This window comes from Ambystoma mexicanum, chromosome 1q (genome assembly GCF_040938575.1).
Source record: "Ambystoma mexicanum isolate Mex_15411 chromosome 1q, UKY_AmexF1_1, whole genome shotgun sequence".
NCBI classification, from domain to species: domain Eukaryota; kingdom Metazoa; phylum Chordata; class Amphibia; order Caudata; family Ambystomatidae; genus Ambystoma; species Ambystoma mexicanum.
In genome coordinates, this window is record NC_090922.1 from 1,048,243,704 (window position 1) to 1,048,258,714 (window position 15,011).

The window sequence follows — 15,011 nt, forward strand, 5'->3', positions numbered from 1 at the left end:
GTTGGTACCGCTACATCAACCCGGCACTAGTGGGGGTTGTGGGGTGGTAGGCCACGAAACCCCCCAAGTGCTACAGTCCATCTTGTCTCTGGCTGCCTATGAGTCCAGCCTTGATGATGACTCTGACGTCCATGTTGAGTTGGATGAGCATCAAGTCCATGTGTCAGGGGTGAGTGATTCTGATGTGGACACTCCTCTGTCTGCGACACCTGCACTGAGGGATCAGACAGTCTTGGTTCCTCTGCCCGTGGCGGATCGGGACGCAGGGTCACCCTCCACACCAGTCACTGATGTGCCTGGGATATCACGTCGACGGGGGCATGCAGTCGTGCAGCCGCGGGCGGTGCCAACACAGCGAGGACCCCCGGTCCTTGGGTCCCGCAGGGGTCAAGCCCGGCAACGCAGTCGCCACGCGCAACCGCAGTATACTGAGTGGCAGCAAAACATGAGATGCCAATTCAGAACGGCAGGGGGCAGCAATGGAGAACATCGCTGAGAGCATGGAGCGTGTGGCCTGATCTGTGCTCCCCCCTGCTAGGCAGGTGCTTCTCCAGCAGCAGGCAGCACGTTCCACGGCCCGCTCGCTCAGGCTGGGCATGGCGGCCGCAGACAGGGCACGCCAGGCTGAAATGTCGTCTCTGCGTCAAGCAATTGCTGCTCACGGAGAGGCGCACATGGATGCCCTGCGGGAGGAGTATGCTTCCCTCAGATCCACTCTGGGTGTCCTTATGATGTCCCAGAGGCAGCAGGCAGAGGAGAGTTTGCACAGCTTGAGCGTACCATCTCGGCTGAGCTACAGGCTTGCCGGGAGGTGCAGCGGTTGTCCAGCCAGGCCTTGCAGGAGGAACTCCGTGTTACATGTGCTACCTTGCAAGAGGAAGCACGTGTATCACGTGAGGTTCTGCATGCAGACCTACGTCACATCGCCACACAGAACAAGGCTCACCCGTCCGGCAGACTTGCTGCCGACGAGGGGCAAGCTGTGGCTAGGCGTGGCCAGGCTACTATGCCACGTCCCCCTTTCCAGGATGAGCCAGACTCGGACGACCATCTATCTCCCACATAGGTGGGGCTGTGCAGGCGTTGAGCCCATGGAGGTTTTTTTTTGGCTCAGCATCATCGCATGTGGATGTTGAGCAGCACCCTGTACCTCCCCCCTCCTGGGTGCCTCCCCTCCCCCCGGGTCGTATGTGGCCATTTTTGATTTTTCTTTTAGTTTAGTTAGTTAAGTTTCTGTTTGATAGTTAGTTTAATTAGGTAATGTAGGTTTTCCATAGTTAGTGTAATTAGTTAATAGTTACTATAGTTTAAAATTGCCTTTCTATTGTGCTTTCATGTGACGGTGCGGTGCTTTGTGGCTTTTGAAGGCATCCACTGTCTGTTCCAGCTGGGCCCTTCAGGCTTGTCTTGTGTATGTGTTTGCTGCTTGGGGTCCTTGACTCACATATGCCACTCCTGCCTCCCTTATCCATGTGCTCGCAAGGATGGTTCGGTGTTACAAAATTTTACACAAGGGCCTTGGACTGTCATATCTGTGGCATGTCTGGTGCTGTGTGACTTGTGTTTACACCCCTAGTGGGGATGATTTTGGTGTTATTGTCCACTGTTCAGCTTTTGCTAGAGGGGGTGTTTCATGATTAATGTGTACATTCATTGCTATGCATTGTGTAGTATGTTTCTTATCTTTACTGTACACGTGCTTGTTGCAATTCATGCTGTAGATAGTGTTACACACTTTGGATGTGAAAGACGGACTGATGGTGTGATTTATGCTGTGACTCTCTGACATGGTCAAGTAATGAGATGCCTGAAGAGACACACACAGATGACCTTAAAGCATTAATCATGTGTTTCATGCCCTTTCTGCAGGGGGATGAACCTCCAGAGCACCTTAGCCAGCAGACGTGGCCCATTGGACGACGGAATTCTGGACACGTTTGTTGGTGCCCACATGCACATGTGTGCACAAGCAGAGGCACAGGGATTGCAGACCTACATCCTAGAACTGCTGACGTGTTCCAAGGAACTCCAGGCAAGGTGAGCAGCACAGGGGGGCCACTACACAGCAAAGCTTGCACCAGGCGGGTTGCACATGCAGGCTTAGTCACAGCACTGAGGGTGAGCTTGGACGAATATTGGTGTTGAAGCACACAATGCAGCTCAGATGTGTTGGTGGACTGATGGCTGTTGATTGTAGGGTTGTCTGGGACACCTGCAGGGGCAGTTGCACATGCCCTTCGGTACACCAAGGTCCATTGAGGCACTTGTATCAACCATGTAGCCTTTCCAAGACATGGAAAGGGGCAGCTCACAGGGACATACAGCAAGGGACATACTCGGGTGCAGTGCATTTCATTTCCATGTACTTTATGATAAATGCACTGCCAACTTTGTTTCGGTCATGGTGGTACGCAACTTGCTCTGAAGTCATGGCTTGCTATATGGGTCTGTCTGCTTACCCAGGGAACATTGCATTTTGTGTGAATTGTGACACATTGGTGTTCCATTTGCCACGCACCCACCGGCGGCTGACTTACTGCATTGACTGTGTATGACCCGTCACAGGGGTACTGTTATATATGGGTACGAAGCATCTACACCAGATTGTCTGTTTGTAGAGTAGTTTGTTGCTATGGGGCATGTTTGGTGGTGTGTTTTTGTGTAATTGGCACGTACAGGTTGTTGACTGTGGCTCTCTTTGCAGCATTGCAGTGCTCCTGTAACTGGACCTGAGAGTGCGCAGGCAGGAGGCTAGTACTCAAAACCAGAGTTAAGTGTCTTGTTGTTTTTCTTTCAAACTGCTCTGCATAGGCTTGCTGGGGGGTGCACTACTGCATGGATGTATGTGTGATTCAATTTGGTATGTTTTTTCCCCCTAATCACCCGGAATCCTATGCAATTTTGAACCCTGTACCCTCTACCCGGTGTTCCTGCTTCCCGTACCTATCCAAGCAACGTTCCCTAACCCTCTTTCCCCGCTGGGGTTGCGGATGCCTGTGTAAGCCCCGAACTTGCAGGCACCAAAACCCTAGAGGGGGTGGTTGGTTCGTACCACTCCTAAGCCTGGACTACAGAAGGCCATGACAATAATGTCCAAGTTTGTTTGGATTGTGTATGTGTTCATGCAGGTAGTACATTTTCATGCATTCCCTACTTTCATGTGTCATTCCTCCTCCCCTCTCCTGCCACTCATTCCAGTTATCCAGTGTGCCAACACCTGTCCCGACTGCATATCCCTGAACCTCCTTCCCCACCAGGGTCTCAGGGGCCTGTGTGAGTTTGACCTTGCAGGCACTCGGGACACGGTGGGGGTGGTTGTTTCATGACACTCCCGCGCCTGTACACGGGACCTGTGGCAATACACACCCGTTCATGGTGCATCATCCTATGTTATGTACCACACATGGTTCACATCCTTTTGTGACATTGTTTTACTGTGCTACCTTGGTTGTTGCATCATTGTGCTAGTACTTGGCCTTTGTGAGGTACTGCTACGTCAAGTCATCTACTGGAGGGTGTTCGGGTTCGATTTATGCCTTGGATTTTGTGATTTTGGAAATGAGTGTGGATTCTGAGGGTGCAGGCATCTTTTTACACACAAGGTGGGAGATGGTGACGAAGGGTAAAGGTGATCCTGTGGCCAGGTGGAATTGAGGGTTGAGGGCTCCATGACCCAGGTGCAGTTGTTCAGTGGGTCATGGTCATTTGTGAGGGAGGGGGGGGTTGTTGTTGATAGATGCCTTGCCCTGCAGTGTGATGGGAACTCTGACATTGTAATGGTGGTATCCTATGTACATGTTGTGTTCTGCTGATCAATGCCTGTTCATGTGTTGTGTTTAGCTTTCAGGTGCGAGGGGATAGTTGTGGTTTGACATGCTGGGGTGTACACATGGTGAATGTTCACATGTGATGTGCAGAGAAGACTGATGGTCACTTGAGTGCACATGCATATGTTGAGTGCATGTCCTTGCAGACCCACACACTTGCACTCTGATGCACTACATGTACTCCCACCCTTGCATATCCATGTGTACACTGTTTGCCTTCTGGTGGCCACTGTGTCCCTGCAGCACATGTTCTGTGACCAATTATGGATCCTGTACATGCCTAATTTGCTTTTTGATGTGGTCTGTCGCTTAGATGTGATGCTCAGGGTGTGCATCACACACAATGGCTGTTCACTGTGCTGTGCGCTGAGCAGTGTGTTGCAGGAGTAGGACACAGCACACAGAAGCTGCAGTGTTGATTTTGCAATGCACAATGTGCATGTAGACAGGCATTCATTGTTATGTTACGTGTACAACTCTTGTAATGCATTTGGAAATTACCTATTTTGGGTGGGAGGTTGTTGGTCTGTCATCTCATCTGATTCCTGGTCAGGCATCATTGTCTGATGCCACTGTACATTTTGGACATGGCAATGTGTACCTTATTGTTGCTGTGTTGGTGTATGGATATTGCTTGCCATGTCATGTTGTGGTTCGGGAGGGTTTGAGTGACATAACAGTGATGGCCTTGGCCTGTTGTGCAGTTGTGTGTGATGCACACCTTGCATGTCAGGGTCATCCGCTTCTCAGAGTAACTAGCTGGGGGTAGATCTCTCTCCGCGGCAGGGCCCTCCCTCTGGAACAGCCTTCCTGCCTCACTTGAACTTGAGGGGAACCATCTCCGGTTCGGGAAGCACCTCAAGACCTTCCTCTTTGCTTCTGCTTTCTCTCTGCCTCTCCCTTGCGGAATTCTTCACTGGAACTGCACTGGATCTGCAACTGGGCCACTCTCACCGACTTCGGTCCTTGGCCCAGCCACTCTCCACTTGCACTGGCTCCCTGGCAACCCCTGCACTGCGGTACTGTCTCTCTATCCCTACAGCCCCCCCATCCCAGCACTTGTCTGCACTTACCTTTGCAGTTGCCACCAGCTGACCAGTGTATTTGTTTTTTGGTCTACTTCCCCTGTACTGCACTCCCCCCTCTTCCCCTTGCACTTTTCTCTGCCCCCAACCCCTGCACTTGCACAATCTGAATGACACCTGGCCTAGTTGTACCGTTGTCTGTCTTCCCTTGTTCCCCCCTCCCTGCCTCATCGCACCTTGAAATACTTGTGTATAGGCCATATCATGTCATATCTCATATGTGTGCCTTTTGGTCACACAGGATAGCTTGTGTTTAAGTAGCTAGGGATGCAGATGATGTGGCACTTCCATGGCAACATTCTCAGGGTGGTAGGGTTGTGACAGTTGACTGTCTCTTTGTCATCATCGATTGTCACCTGGTATGTGCCAGGCCTGTGTGCACTCTGCAGGGGTGGGAGTTTAGGTGAAAAATGTGGCCACAAGCTGGGTCCGGGCTTCCTCGCCACGTGCCTTGTCCCCTCCCATGGTCAGCGCCTGTGCCTGTGGTTGGGGATGTGGGGGCACCACCATGTCCACCGGTCTCAGCCATGTTGCAACATTGTGCAGGACACATGCTGCCACAATGATCCTGCACACTTCTGGTGGTGCATAGAGTAGTTGCCCGCCAGAGCGGTCAAGGGAGTGGAAACGTGACTTGAGCACTCCAAATGTGCGCTCCACTATGGCCCTGGTTGCAATATGGGCGGCGTTGTATCTTACCTGGGGTGGTGTGGTGGGGTTCCGGATTGGCGTCATCATGTGGTTGCTCAGAGGGTAGGCACTGTCCCCTGGGGAGGTGATAATAGTTGAGATTGTTAAGGTTTGGGTATTTGTCTGTGTGTGACTTGCATGCATGTGCAAGGGCATTTGTACTCACCTAGGAGCCATGTGTCGCCATGCTGCCCAGCTTCCAGGGCCCGGCTCAGGGCGGACATTCTGTATATGAAACTGTCATGGGTGGAGCCAGGGTAGTTTGCATAGACAGAGGTGATGATTCCCTTTGCATTGCATACCACCTGTACATTGATGGAATGCCAGTGCTTGCGGTTTCGGTAGATGTGCTCAGTGGCCCTAGGTGGACGTAGGGCCACATGGGTGCAATCTAAGGCACCGAGCACTTTGGGGAAGTGTGCCACCCTGAAGAAATCCAGGACAACGGCCTGCCTTTCTGCGGGTGTTATGGGCATGTATATGTGCCTGCCAACTGAGGGGCGCGCTGTCATGATTGCCAGTACCTGGTGTAGGCAGCGTGACTGCGTGGCCTGTGAGACCCCCCCACTATGGCAGTAGTCCACTGAAATGACCCAGTGGCCAGAAAATGCAGGACATTGAGCACCTTCTCCAAGGGGCTCAATGCTTGGGAGCAAAGGGTGGGGGATGTAAGGTCATCTTCCCACTCCCTGACCAGGTCTAGGATGATGTGGGGTGGAAACCTATACCTGCCATAGACCTGGTCATCAGGCATCCCAAAAAGGCTTGTCCGTGGTGCGAAAATGCGTGCCCTGGCTATTCTCCTCCTCCTGCAGTGTCCCAGGATCAGTGCTGCGACAAATGGGGCATTCATCGTAGCTGTATATACGTGTTTGTTGTTTGCGCGCACTTCTGCACTGTGCGCGGGGACGCTTCCTCCTGCCTTCGTGTGGCGGACGCATTGACGCCTGTGTGCGTCTTTTGCCGTTCGCAGCTTTCCCGTATTCTGATCCATGAATACGGGTTGTTCGCGTGCGTGTGGGTGTTCCGTGTAGTTCCCTGCAGTACTTCCCCAGTTACGCCTTCTTTTTCACGCGTTGTTCCCCATTCCGCGTGTTACGCCCACTGTTCCGCCCACTTTGGTTGTGTGCGCCGCGATATGTGCGCTTTTGATGTGCGCCTAGCGCACGCCATGTATGCCTGCGTGCGCCATGGCTGGATTGGGTGCACGGACAGCAGGAAACATGCGCAGCATTTTCCTTGAATTGCACGCGTGCGCGTGCGCTGCGTTTCTCACCCTTGCTCTCCCTTGCGCCTGCTTGCGCATGGATTTTCGGCGCACGTTTGTTCCATGAATCGGCGCCTTAATGTATTAAAACATGTACTCATCTAAACAAAACATTATATTTGAGTGTTGTTGTTAATACAGGAACCTACTCGAACATACACATAGGCAATGGCTTCAGCATGCATAATAGAAGTACAATATTTTTAATCTGTTAATTTTGGATAGTAAAATAATGAATACAACTTTATTACAGTTTTGAGTAATGTTAAACATTAAATAAATAGCTAACAATTAAAAACTTACTACACACGTGTCAGTACAAAAAATACCTATAAAAACCTGTAATGCATAAAAAAACAGAGGCACATACAAGGAAACTAAAGTAAGGAAGAAAAAAACAACAGCACCAGAAAATGTCAATAACATTATAGTTCATCTTCATGTATATACATGAATTGTGCGTTTGAGCCCTGCTTATTGCCACGTTTATGTGCACCATACATTTAGACCAAACACTAATAAAAGTACTTTAAGAAGATATGACAAGACTAACCTCTAGATATATAGCACCTTTTACATTTTCATATTCTGAATGTCAGTGAAGAAACCCACCTGGCCTAAATATATCAGTGAACAAAAACAAGTGGCCTGGATATATGATGTCATCAATGACATTTGTGATGTAATCTTTGATGTCCTGGGTGTTAGTTTTAGCAGTGCACAGTAGTGACTCGAGTTATGGTTGCATATAACTGGTGATTTTCTGGGTTTTTTTTCATTGAATTTCATAGATTTTTATTCGTGCAACTTAACAATAATGTCACTTTAACAACGTCTTTTCACTGACCATAGATATATATATATATATATATATATATATATACATAGAAAAACCTTTGTTACGGGGATGTTATGGTTAAGCTGCACCAATAAAAACCTATCAATGGTGACTAGTGTGAGAAACCAGAAGGTGTCTCACCCACTAGTTCCCAGAGATCTGTCATCCATGTGGCCAAGACATGGACATCACTTTTGCATCCAGTTGCTGGGGGTGGACCAGTGCGGGAGGAACACCTGGGTAAGGGGTCTTCGGGGAATGGGACAAGGGACAGTGAGATGCAGTATCCCCTTCATTATAACACCTTTACCTCATCCTACCTGGTAGGATATTTAGGAACTCTACCCCAACTTTTACAACACAAACACTTTCCCACTGAGAGCCTGCTCTAAGAGAAAACAGACTAACACCCGAGCCATGTACCTGACGTGTCCCAATACAATAGTCAGGCAAGGTAAGGCAATTACTGATCATCACACACACACACACCTGACTTCCATTGCACTTCCCCGTATGGATAAAAGACAGATCATGAGATCACACTCGGAGCAAGGCAAAGCTGCAAGGAAACAGCAGTTCCAAGATGGCAGTTTAACGAGAGGAGAAAATGGCGAAACAGAAGGGGGTCACAAGGTGGAAAGTTCCCTTGACCTTTTCGAAAAGGAACCATTACTTTCACAAGACCACAAGAGAAAGCGTAAGACCAGGAAACCAGGCTGAAGAATCCGACATTGTGTGTCAGAGGTACCCGGGGCCCTCCCGCATCAGTAATCAAGGCGGGGAGAATCTCCAGCCACTGTGGTACTGTTGTTGGCTCCAAAAACAAAGCTGCTTCAGTGAAAGCAACACAGCTGTGAGTTGGGGAGACTAATACAAGACCGGTCTGTGATGAAGCTTAGCTTGCAAGTAGCAATATTGTATGGCGAGCGCTGGAACGAACATTGTTAGAATGCGTGTGATAAGAGACACGATTGAAGTTAAACTTCTGATGAGTGATTGAACTACACTCTACTACACACTATACTACAATACCTTTGACACAGTGGATCGGCACAGTGTGGGTGCTCAATCGAAGGTCTTTGTGAGGTAGCCAGCTAAGAAGTGAGAAATGTAGATAATGTTGGTCTGACCCTGGCAGAGGGAGATCAATTGAGAGAGAATGAATAAATGTGAGTCGAAGTGGTCCTGAGATGGGTGAAACCAAATCCTACGCAAAGTCGTAAGTCTTCGAATTCAGTGAAGTAGATACAAGTTTCGAAAAGTACATGGATTTGGTCCGAGCCCGACAGAGGGAAATGAAGTGAAAGCTTTGTGTTAAAGTGGGTCTGAGCCTGGCAGAGGGGGCCCGTGGGTGAGACGAGAATCACCCAAGAAGTTGTACATGAGAATCCTGAGGAGAAATTAACTTTTGAATGGCTGTTTGTTGCATCAGGCCCTCTGAAGTAAGAGACTTTGAATGGCAAAGAGACATTAACATAGAAGACCCTGATACTGAGATCTGAACTGCATGCTCATGCTAGAGAAGCTAGAGACTGTGATAAGCTCGAGTGTGCTCCCTTGTACCGTGCTAAAAACCTGGGGAAGGGAGGCCAACGGCTTGACTATCCGGACATATCATTTCTTGAGCACTTTTCTTAAACACATTTCTTTTTGCATAACATTTTTTCTTACTCTATTTGTATTTGGAAGTAAGGATTGGCAATAGGTTTATTAGAATAGACCCTTTTATTTTGAAAGACACGACTAGGACACCTGCTATTAATAGAACACCCTGACCTTGCAAAAAATAAATGGAAAGATTGAGAATGGATATTGTTCTGGGACAATGCGCCAAACACAAAGTCTTTAAATCCGGAATTTCATGATAAAATCGTTGCATCAAATGCCAACATATATGCAAAAATTACCAGATCAGAAATATTGATCCCATATTATCAGACTATGCTTCAATATATGGCCAACTAAATCTGTATTAGCACAGAGACACAAACACCTCCAGATGTCTGCAGATTTTGTAATATAGTATCTGAAGTGGAGACACTAGAACACCTACTAAGTGCACAAGCCTGCTAGATAGGAGGAATTAATATTTCTTTAAACATCTAAGTATATTTAGATTACTAGATGGAAAACAAATGTGGTATAAAATATTCAATGCAAATCAAATTTCATTAAACATTGCAACAATTAAGTTTTTATTGAGGTTAAACCTCCAGTTGTAGTAGATGACCCTATGTAAAATGTCTCACACTACAAACACAATTAGAATCTGAATGTGTTGGTAGCTTAAAGATGTAAATAGCGAGTATTAAGAAGAGCTTAATCATAAACACATGTATGATATGTGGATACCTGTATGATCTTTCTCTTGGTGATAAATGACTGTAAACTACTGATGATCTACAAAGTTGGAAACTCTTTTACTTAGCATTTTATTGTATATTGAGTTTACATTTATATTTTTAATGTATGGATATTATTGTATTTTATGATGTATTCTGATAAGGTTTAATATAAACCAAATGCACATCAATAAAAAAAAGGGGAAAAAAAAGAAACACATCTCTCAACATCTGCAGATTTGCTAATCCTAACTCTTGATTTCTGCAAGGGAAAATAAAATCACACAGCCACAGAAAATGCAAATTCGTTTTTCATTCTGTGACCCGAAACTCCAGTTCTTGTCTCCCTCAGACTAAGCAGTTCCCCATTTTAATAAAAGTTTGTAATAGTTTGCTTTGTAGTACTTGGTTATCTCTATCTCTGGCCCTTTCACTATAGTTTCACTATATTTTGATGTGTGGGGACTTGCAAATACTGCACATGAAATGATGTGGGCAGATTGCAGTTTGTTTGAACATGGCACTTTGCTCTGCATATTTACTTTGAATGTGTCCTACAATTCAACACTGCTTTTGGCAGCCTTCACTCTGACCATTTGGTAAATATCCATCCTAGCAACCATATGACATCCAGGTATGTGAGCCATTTAAAACATTAGACCAACGTTTTTATAAATTAACCTGCGCGTTGGTTTCAAAATGTACTCTTGCTCTGATAGAGGATAATACGTTTTGGAACATACTGTACCAGAGTTTGCCACTACTTAAATGCATATGTTCCTGCTGCTAGTAGAACGTTTTATAGTTGATGTTGCATATTCTTCTCACAATTAGTGACAGACAAATGTTGTCCATTGTATATTAGCTGCATTTTTTTCCAGTGTTCCAAACATGGTGGAAGAAATCAATAGGATAAAGAGAAGCAGAGGGCACATCACTAAATCAAAGCCCCCCTGTCAAGCGGTTGTACTTTGGAATGAAGCACTGCCATGTGGTGGTTATCTTCAGCAGTAACTCTGAAAACTGATTTGGGTTCTATTTAATTTGATGACTGAAAATTGTACTTACCTGGCTACTAAGAGTTTAATTTGTACATTCATTATCAATCTGAGAACCAATATCTTCCTAACTGTTGTCAGGTTGTTTGTGAAGGTTGAGAAAGTTGACTGACCTAAAAGATTCATTCCAAACATTTAATGCTGGAAATACATTATGTGTACAAAATAATGTTGGGTAGTGTAATTTGACGCAATGCAATGTGGTCTCATATAGTGCTGTTCTGCTCTTTTGTTGGTCTTACTCTGTGTGGCTCTGGAAGAAAAGATGGAGGTGCTAGTTGTTAGTGGGATGCAAAGTGTGTACTGTTGATGTCTGCAGGTGAGAATTACCCACATCTTGAGTGCCGTTCTCTTTCTAAGGATTTGGTGGTTGCAGGTCAGGATATTGTAGCTAAAGGGTAGAGCACAAGAACTGATAGGTTGAAATGTTTGGGGTCTCTGGTTGGCCTCTGATGTGTGGGTGGGGGAAGGGCTGAAGGGGAGAGCATACCTATCGATTGATTCATGTGGTGTGGAACCTGATAGTTGTGTGATGGCCATGTAAGTGAGCTTTGTGCATATAATGTTAGGTAACAGAAGATCTAGAGAGAATTTGGTTAGTCAGAGAGAAGAGGGGTAGATATACGAGGGGTGCATACACATATGGCGAGAACTTGGGGGTGTTATCTAATGGGATGGTATTGCCATGGAGAGGAATGTGGCTGGTTTAGGTTTCAGTGCCGAACTTGTGCTGGTGTCACTTGAGTAGTTTTCATTGTTTATCTCATGTGGAAGTTAGCTGTATAGCCAAGTTGTCATTTTCAGCCTTCTGTGATCATCAGTTGTTGGGTTACAGATTTCCAAAGGATGGTTGCCAGTAGGAAGAAAAATTATTCTCTGTGCATTTTCTGGTTGAAGTTCATTGCTATTACTAGTGTCTCACTGATGGATCAAAGTTCCCGATCGTAGCTATTATGTGAATTTCCTTGTGATGGATTCTGGGTTTCTGACATGGATGATGTTGTGTGCAGTTGTGAAGGATTGCCATCTGACAAGAGTGTAGAAGCCCTGGATTTTTGATTTGTTTCAATAATAATAAAATGATATAGGTAATTCTCTATCTCAAGAAGGGTGGCCTACAAACCAAACCTCCTTTCAGCAAACTCCATGACAAAAGCAGAGTGTACACATGACCCCTGGGTCATCAATACACGCTTCATTCCCAAACAACATAATTATAAGAAATTGCCATCCTGGTGGCAGTTATAATATTTTAACATAAACAATACCCGAGTTAGGGGTATGGTAGCTTGTATTTCATATAATTATTAAAGCCACACCTGAATTTGTATCATACATGTGTCAACACTGTGAGCCAGGCCAGCCATGCACAGGTTATGTGTATTCTCTCTAGACTGGCTGTCACTGCTGAAACTAACATGGCAAGAGAAAGTGGGAGATGCCTTTCTTTTGATCCTTTGTGCGGTCACCTAACACCTCCTTTCAGCAAGACAACCTCTAAGCAGGAGTAGTTGTGGGAAACAAGAATGAAAGGGCACACCCTATACAAAAGGACTGCCTCATGCAAGGGTGTTGTATAACAAAGGGGCTTTGATGCTATGTGTCGGAGAAGTGGGTGGGATTAGTGTAGACAGGGAGAGCTCAGCAGAAGGGGTGAGATTCCACCATTTTGTTTCAATTTATATCTCTCTTTATTTGCTGCCTACTTCACTTCCTTTAGCAGAAAGTACTTTGGGTATGATACAAGCAGGCAAATCCCACTTATCGCAAGAATGGGGATTGGACATCTGAACGCTTTATTGGTCCAGTCACCTCAGTACATTTTCCAATAAAAGAAGGGGTCTATCACTCCTGCTTTCATTGCTTTTTGGAACATACATGACATAAGGTAGAATTTGTTTGGACCTCTTTTGGCAGAGTTGACCTTTACAAAGCAATCAACGATTGAGGTGAAGAAAAAAAGAGTCCAATGCAGAGCAACCTCTTCTACCTAGCCACCGAACGGGACATTGGGGGTGTCTCTGGCTGAGGACCAAGACTTGCCATTCTGCTTGAAAACCTCCCTAGGCTAAGAGAGCAGTACCTGAAAGGAGTACCACTGTCCTACAGCCCCTGCAGTGGGTGACACAGCATCCTGAAAGCCGAGACATCCAGGATCCCTATTTTCACTGTTGAACTACTTTGAGCAACTTTTGAGTTACCTTTAGCACTGTCAACCCAATGGGAACTGCCAATACTGCCTTTTGGCACTCACTCAACTTTGTACCCGCATGCTCACTGCATCAAACCCAGCATTGAACCACCAGGATGTTGTATTGCAGCTCAACCTGAACCGCTTCATCATCGCATCATGCAATGACTGTACCAGCATTACTCATCGGCTCAAAACCTGCTAATTTGTCCACTTGTTCCTGGTGATCCCTTTAACCTGCACTGCCTGATGGTGCTTCAGAATTTCACTGAGCACAACCTCTACCTGACTCGACGTTGACTCGCTGCTGGGACCAACATGATTTGATGCCTCCGGCAACAATTTGACCCAAAGACACAACCGCTTGATGCCCGTCAACCACCAAACATTGAATTAAGGTACTTTGAACTTAACTAGTTCCTCTGGTCCAGCTTCCCTTTAGCACCTTTTGCCACTGAAAAACATATTATTGTAAGTTCATCATGGCTGCTGATTTCCTTTTCACCCCTGTTTCATCATTAAGAGTGCTGCATCTTCCTATCTTATGCATTTAACTGCCTTTCCCTTACAAGGGTGGGGTTTTATAATGTTTTTATAGTTAGTTGTAAAGCTGTATGTTTAATTAAAACATACATATTTTCATAGATCCTTGAGTGGACATTCCTTTTATTTTGCAATGTTGTACTTTGCTGTTTGGGTTGCTACTGGATCACCTTGACACCCCTTCTGAGAATGCATCCTTCCCTCAGCCCACGTTAACACACAAGACAAAAGAGATATATCTCTTGGCTGTGCCTTTTTTTCATTTATGGTTGGGATTGCTGTTGATTTGTAGAAGTGCGGGGGGCAAAGTGGACATGTTATGTGGATAAGTCTTGGATTCATGTCATGCCAATAATATCTTTTAACATGTTTCAAATAATGCATATCATTGTTCAGGAAAATCACACAAGTGTTTTCTTAAAAAACAATTACAGAAAGGAGTCGCTACTAAATAATTACATTCAATGTGCTAACTCCCTTGATCTATAATAGTTAGAGAAAGTAGCTTCTGTACTGACCTTCAGCCTATTTTGCTCAAAATTATGATAATAATGATGTGTTATTAATATAGCATTTATGCCTAAGCACTTTACATAGAACATATATGAATACATTATCACACAACCGATGTTGGTTGGATGGATGTTGGTGTATTCCTCCATTGTTTGCAATTTCATTGAATTCTCTAGAAAACAAATGTGTTTTCTATCATACTAAATGTAAATGCTACTATTTTTTGATAATTGATATAAGTAATTTCTTATCAACACATTTGTAAAATCTACTTAACCATCATGATTCTATTCATATTCTTACGTTGTTATGAGATGCAGTAAAGTATGTTTCAAATTGCTTAACACCTATGGGTAAAGTATTATTTTAATAACTATACTTAACATATCGGTTATCCACACAACATTGTTGTACAGAAAAATATATGTAATTTATGTAATAATCAATGATGTGATTTGTTTCACATCTATGTTGTAAACTTACATTTAGGTTAATTAGTCAAGAGTTTACAAATTACATACATTCAATTTTGAATACAAAGAAAATTGATCACACACATTTAATTGAAATGTCTGACTTTAATCATGAATCTGTTTCCAATATAGGGAAAGGTCAAACCAGGGTAGAGTGCCCCAGGGATCCACATTGCAATGTTGA